General features: G+C 36.4%; 1 long non-coding RNA gene across 1 annotated transcript; it reads right to left on the reverse strand.

Moving 5' to 3' along the window:
* Nucleotides 1-3,537: 3,537 nt before the first annotated feature.
* Nucleotides 3,538-5,382, reverse strand: LOC129881726 (uncharacterized). Its single transcript, XR_008765680.1, has 3 exons — nt 5,217-5,382; nt 4,449-4,502; nt 3,538-3,739 (listed from the first exon to the last, which is right to left on the reverse strand). It is a non-coding gene; the product is annotated as an uncharacterized LOC129881726 (long non-coding RNA).
* Between the last annotated feature and the right edge of the window lie 2,486 nt (nt 5,383-7,868).

Raw genomic sequence — 7,868 nt, forward strand, 5'->3', positions numbered from 1 at the left:
AGTCTAACCTAGATAACAGAGTATTGATTTCTTTAGCCTCAGAGACAAAGAAATTGTTTACGAACCAGGGACCATTTTGGAGTTTTTTTTTTTTTTTGGGGGGGGGGGGAGGTTTTCCACTTTATAAAATTTTACTATGTAATAATCATGACCCAAATCATTACTGAAGGGTATTATTGTTCACCCTGGGTTAACCCCTACGTTAGCTACTCACCAATCAATTCCAAAAACCTTGGAAAACGTCACTCAATCTCAAAATGAACCGCCTAAAGATATTGAATCTGTCCAAGATACCCCTACTGCATCTGGTTCGGATCTTTTGGCCAGTAAAGAAGCCTTCTTGGCCTTCTCCACACCCACACATTCTGGCAGCTGTGAGAAGTGTGCCCCAAAGACAATTCCCCCAAAGTAACATCACAACTGCCTTTCCCTTTTTTTTGTGGAAAGAAGTAAAAATGACCTCTTAGACACAGATAAGACATTTACTATAGCCAATAAATTTTCCACTTCTATTCTTAATACAGACAATTAGATACTCACATTTCCATATCAAGGTCTACTCTAGTTCCGATATACTCTATTTCTATAGATTTACACATCCTATTAGAAGATGTCACGTGTTCTCCTAACTTCACAATAAAGGAAGATAAATCTAAGGAAGTCCCCTTTCCCTCAGATTCTTAGAGGCGTTCAAAAATCAAAATTCCTCATCTCCTACGAACATGAATCCCCATATTCCCCCAACTCCTTTCCAAGCTTTTCCAGTGACACTAGGAACAACACTTTCTACACAACCCAAGCTCCAGCTCCAAAACAAACTCCACACTCTTGGCCTAGAAATGATCCTGCAAGGTCATGCCTTGTCATTCAATGTGGAAGTGGAGGGTAGGGAACTAGTAATCCTGGTTCAAAACCCGGTCTTCTTGGCTCAAGTAATGCCGAAGGGTATGAAGATGTACTACAACCACTTATGGTTGTCGACAGTTCTCCAACCCCAACAACTTCCTTTCTACCATTACCAGACGTGGGAGATGACTCTTTTCAACCCGCTAATCTAGGTATCGAATGTAGAACTAATTATTTTCCCACTTTTCTTTTTCCCACAACAGGTTTCGAGAATCTTGTTGTCTTAGGAGACGACACCTTTACTCCACTGTAGACCACCAGAATGTGGAGGAGAACCATAATCTGATTCCTAAAACATAGCCTCAATATCCCAGCTAATCTATCAATACCGCATTCCCTCTCCTCCACAACTTATCTCAAACTTAGAGGACAGTGTGAACGTTTATGAGGTAGAAGACGCTATAGAACTCATGAGAGAAACAAGGATAGAAATAACAGTCCTAAAAGAAATAAAAATAATGGTATTTAAAGAGAGATTCGGAAAAATTTCACACTCATTTGTCCTCCAAATCTTTTCAAAAGCTCAATAGATATAAGAATCCCATGCAACCTGGATTTAGAAAACTACATAGTTGTGTTGAACCCCATCCTAAGAAGCGGGAATTGCTACAGATCCAAGGAGGGAACTAACAGAGATAACACCACCCATGTTGAGTAGATCAATGAACCTAATTATTTGGAATTGTAGGGGATGTACTAATTGTGCGAATTTTAGGAGGAATTTTAAAGCACTCTTAGATTGGCACAAACCTCCAATAGTGGCTCTTGTAGAACCCAAAATGTAGGACCACCAAAAACTCCTGGATAGCTTTATGTTTACTAAAATGACACAAGTCCCATTCGTTGGTCAGTTAAGTGGTCTGGTAATCCTCTGGGAGGACGAGGTGTTTAACTTGGAGGACATCGCGACTACTGAAATTCAAGCCATGGTCAAGGTATGCACTAATAATGTTACACGGCTCTTTAGTTGTATTTATGCTAGTACGCATAGGAATATAAGAAAAATACTATGGCAAAATCTAAAAACAATAAAAGACAACTATGAGGGTAACTGACTGCTAAGAGGAGATTTTAATGAACTTATGAGTCTTGCCGATAAGTCAGACCTATAAATAACTCTAGATATAATGACTTCTGGGATACTGTTAATCACTGTGGACTGATGACATGAGATTTAAAGATAGTCGCTACACGTGATTAAATAAACATTTTAAAATAGGTCTAGGCTAATTTTTGAAAGACTTGATCGCTTTTTCACTAATGATGAGTGGTTACACACGTTCCCTAACGTGCAAGTGCAACATCTGCCTGGTTATGGACCTATTTTTGTTTTTTAATCAAAAGAGAAAGGTTATTTTTTGCTCATTGACTGGTGTGGTTTCACCAGTCAAGTATTGTATTCTGAGGTCAGGCCTAGCCCCCCTCTGTTGTTTTTTATTTGAATATAACTTACTTAAAAAAAATAAAAAATAAAAAATAAGACATAAAGAGAGAATCCAGAACTCTCCAAACTATACAACTATTATTTATTCTCTCAAAAAGTGAAGGCAATCTCATCCATGAATATAACTATATACTCAAGAGAGAAGAGGAATTTTGAAAATTAAAATCGAGATCTAACTATCTTTGTGACGATGACTCAAACACTAAATTTTCACACAACTACTCTAAATAGAAGGCGAAGAAATAGAATAGTTGCACTCCAAAATGATAAGGGTAACTGGCTCTATAACTGTAATGAAAAACGAAACCTTTAAATACTTTTACGAGCTCTTCACAACGAATAAACTACAATCTAACTGGAAAGTAGAGGCAAAACTTACCTCTACTAAACCATTAAATCTGGACAGCCTTGACACCCCACCATCGATAGATGAAATATGGAATGTCGTCTGATCTTTCCAGCCTCTGAAGGCACCAGGTCCAGATGGTCATCACCCTTTCTTTTACCAAAAATACAAGGATATTGTACGGGAATCAGTCATCTCTCTGTGTACCAATGGATTCAAGAATGGGTCCATACCCACTGGCATTAATATAACTCACATATGCTTGATCCCAAAAAATAAAAATGCCAATAGTCTAAAGAATTTTAGGCCCATAAGCTTGTGTAACACTATCTATAAGATCATCACAAAAATTATTTCTCAGAGATTAAAACCTCTCATGGATAAAATGATTGGTCCTTATCAATCTAGCTTCTTAAGGAATAGACAATTCACCGATAATGCTATTATCGTACAAGAAATACTTTCCCACTTTCAAAAAATGAAAGGAAAAACAACTAATATGATGCTAAAAATAGACCTTGAAAAAGCTTTTGACAAAATGAAATGGTCCTTTATAAGAAACACCATACATTACTTTCAATTCCCTCCAAACATCATCAATCTTATCATGTCCTGTATTACAACTAACACTGCCACTGTCCTCGTATATGGAACTTGAACTGAGTAATTTATGTCACGACACAACTAGGGCCGCGACGGGTACCCAAAGGTGTTATTCCGAGCACCTACTATAACATATTCTATTCTTACTATTGAGTGGGCCGAATGAGTGATACCATTGTTAAAAGCATAATTATAATCATGTGTCACAGACTTTGCTAACATATTATACAGCAACGGGCAAAGGTGCAAAACATATAACTGTACATATCTGTCTACGAGCCTCTAAACAAGATACATATGACCACAAAGAGGGCGGTTTCTGTCGTGCCCAAATATATACACAAAAGTAGTACCGATAAATTGAAGTTCCGAAACAACTGGAGCGCTCTCGGTGTACTGCTGGTGGAGTTCCTAAGGACCAAACTCGTCTGCCTGCCTACCTGCATGGCATGAAACGCAGCGTCCAGAAGAAGGGACGTCAGTACGAGTAATGTACCGAGTATGTAAGGCATGAAAATCAGCATAATAAAGAACATAAGGTATGAACAACCCTATCATAGAATCTTAGAACATAAAGAGAGATAAGAGAGTAACATGTACATATGAGTGCCCTTTTAGGTCAGATGCCATGCATGTTTGTCTTTTCTTTAAAACATTTCTTTTTCATATACATAGAAAATAGAACATGTCATATCGCCCACATATGTCCCACGTTCGGGCATCCCGCGTCCAGGATGAAAATTACACCAACTGACCAGGTGACAATGCATCTATAACGCCACATATAAACCTTCCCCATATCCCCTATATACATATACACATACATATAGACAGCATGCAGGAGAGCTCAATAAAAGTCATGTATCTATCGGAATGACAGAAGGTCGGTAACCTCCGATTGTATTATAGACTAACTATGGTCTCTTTGTGTCACCTTGAAGGAACAATTATTATAAGATGAGACTATCAACGAAGAATAATATTAAGAGAACGTAGAATAATAAGGTCATCCTAGTAGCTCTACGAATAGGACTTCCTTGAAATTGTATAAAATGACATATACTTGTTTCATAAAACCCATGCCAAAAGAAAGAGTAGCTCTATATACTTGTGTCAAAACATGCCAAGAGAAAGAAGAGTAAACCTTACATATCTTGTCTGCTTCCTTAGTCAATTCCACTTAACTCTTGGCCTTCCCAAAATCTATAACAAGGTTAACGAATGCAAACATTAGCTATATATATCCAAGAACCTAATCCTAAACTAACATTTTGTCTACCAAAATTTCGACAACACTTTCCCTGTAAATACACCATCCCCGAAAATCTAACTCGGCCAATTTTATCAACAACAATCCGAGAATTCAACTCGGTCAAATTACCAACAACAATACCAAATCAATATACTACTATCCTCCAAGACCTTCCAACTCCCATAAGAACAATAACAATCTAATCCCTTCTTTCAAATTCAACTACGACAACCCAATAATTTACACACTAACCACATCATACTAACAACATTAGTTTCCATATATGCAAGAACATCATATTAACTTTACAAACTTCTAAAACAAGTTTCCAACTACTACAACTTTATAAGGATCCTTATGCTTTTATTAGCAACATAGAATCAATAACAACAACTAAAACACTAAATAGAATCAATTCACCATAACTTGTCAAACCACACCCATATTTGGCCACACAACTACATGCATATTTTCATGAATTTTTCATCCATTTCTATACCTTACAACAACAACCATATACTACATAAAATTAATCCATTCTCTCTACACAACATCACACATACACGGCCAACACCAACACACTTATTTTCATATACTTCATTCATTTCTTTACTCTACAACATATACCAACCATCTATAACATATAAAGAAGATTGAAACCTTACCTTTTCCACTTAGTTCTTCAACTTGGCTAGAATTGTGCCTTGCAAGAATGAATAGTCTTCTTGTCCCAACAATCCCTCTATGTTGATTAGAGCCTTCAACTTGCTTGGAATACTAGAAGAGATAATTTTTGGAACAAGATTTCAAGGGATAAAATCCCTAGCTATGCCGATTTTCCTCTCTTATTTTTTTTCCTTCTTTCTTTCTCCAACTTTCTTGAAAGTTCTAGGAATTGAAACAAGATGACTACTAAGTCATCTTTTGACTTCTCTACTTCTTGAAGTTCCTAGCAAACTAGAGGATATATCTATATAGATAGTATATGGGTAATGAGCCTTCTTAGTTAATGAACTAATTTCCAAAACTTGGGTCATTTCTTGTGTTGGGCCTCAATTCTTCTCTCATTATTTTTTTCCCCAATCTTATGAATCTTACTTATGTAATTTCCAAAACTAATTTTCAAAATTTCCACATAAATTTTTCTCTCGGCTTTCCTCCGTATTTCCACCTCAATTTTTCCTTGATCATTACACCGGTATTAAATAAAATAAATCATAACCTCTTCCCTTGCAAGTCAATTTTTTTTTCTTTCCGAATGCGCAAAAATGCGAGATGTAACATTTTACACCAACACCAGGCATTGGACTAGGAGATCCCATGTCCCCTCCCCCTACATATTCATGTTATGTATGAAAATAATCTCTAATAGAATTGAATGTGATGTAAATTAAAACAATTGGAAACCTACTAAGATGTCCAAAAGTGGCCCTGTGTTATCTCACCTTTTCTTTACGGATGACCTAGTACTTATGACTAGGGCTTCCCCATCAAATTGTGAAAGCATAGAGTTGTTAAAAACTTCTATATAGAATCTGGACAAGTAGTTAATAAAGAAAAATTCAAAATTATTTTTTAAAACTCTGTCCTGAAGAACTAAAGGAATCTATCCTGGGGGAACTAAGAATAAAGAGTGGTAACACCTTTGGGAGGTATCTTGCCTCTCAACTTTCCAAGGATGTGTCACCAACAAAGATTTCCAATTTATAATTGACAACCTCCATTCAAAATTGGTGGGATGAAAAACAATTTTTTTAAATATAGCGCCCAGAACCAGTCTCACTAAATCTTTCCTAAATAGCATACCCACCCATGCTATGCAATACATGTTTCTCCCCTAAACATGTTACGAAAAAAATATACCAAATACAAAGGAACTTTATTTCGGGTACAACCTCAAATAAAAAAATGAGACTCATACTTAATTAGAAAACTGTGACCTCTCTTAAATCGGAGGGATGTTTGGGGATTCATCAGGCTGGCCTACGAAATAAGGCTTGTATAGCCAAATTAGCATGGAATGCTTTCAAGAACCCCCAATCACTCTGGTCATCCACTATCATTAACAGATACACTAAAGAGGGCCCGCTAGCTTCCATAAAAATAGCCATAGTAAAATTTGGAAGGATGTTATCAAAGGGTGGAATATCTGCCAAAAGGGAATAGAGTGGACATTGGGAGATGACTCTGTAACATCTTTCTGTCAGGACAGACGGTTACCAAACCATACAATAATCAAAGAACAAATTCATGGCACCTTGACCCTTAATGATAGGTTAACAGTATGAGACATTCTCTCTGATATATATAATTGGAACCTCAACTGCTTTTGGTTTGAGCTGCCATCTAACATCATCAACTTGATGCACTACACCTATATCTCTCATAATCCTGAATCATAAGACATAGCCAATTGGAAGCCAAGTCTAGCTGGTCTACTGACTACCAAATCAGTACACCATCTCCTAAAAATTAGCTCTTTCAATAGTAACACCCTTGATCATGACTATAAATGGATATGGCGACAACAATGTCCTAAAAAATTAATTTTTTTCTTTGGTTATGTCAACATAATAGGCTACCCACAAGAAACTATCTTAACTCTTTAGGAATAGAGATAAACTCTTCTTGCCACATATACAACAAACCTAAAACTGTAAAACATATTTTCATAGAATGGAAAGACCTGGGCGTGATATATAACTTCAACTACTTTGTTAATGACCAAGGTACATGAGTTTCTTAAGGCATTTAAACATCTCCTACAAGAAAATTCTACAATGGAAGGATGCCTTCCTATTCTTATATGGAACATCTAGCTAGTAAAGAATGAGAACCTTCATAAAAATCTAAGGAATAACATTTGCACCTCTAAACCACTCACCCTTGCTCTTGAATACATTGCTTTAGTTGGTAAAGGAGATCCTTCCCTTGAAAAATGTACTATTTATGTATAATGAAAAGCTCATTTAACGTGCTATAAGCTGAACTCAGATGAGTCATCGAAACTCAGGTAGAGGGGAATATATAGAGGTAAATTGAGATAAAATAGGAAAATAGATAATAGGCTACACATGTTTGAAACAAATAGTATCAAGGTAGAATTACTTGCACAATCGAATGGGCTTATTTGAGAAATGGCGGAATTTGATACAAAGATGTTTATGTAATGTTATAGTGTATGAGATTAGCACTTGAAAAAGGTTTATTCCCGTTGGAAATAAGCCTTGACTGTAAGAAAGCCATATATTTTATTTCCTCAAATCATCCTACTTACATTAATAGTATTGTTGATTGCAGGGAGATGCTTCACCATC

The sequence above is a fragment of the Solanum dulcamara genome, chromosome 3, assembly GCF_947179165.1.
Source record: "Solanum dulcamara chromosome 3, daSolDulc1.2, whole genome shotgun sequence".
Lineage (NCBI taxonomy): Eukaryota > Viridiplantae > Streptophyta > Magnoliopsida > Solanales > Solanaceae > Solanum > Solanum dulcamara.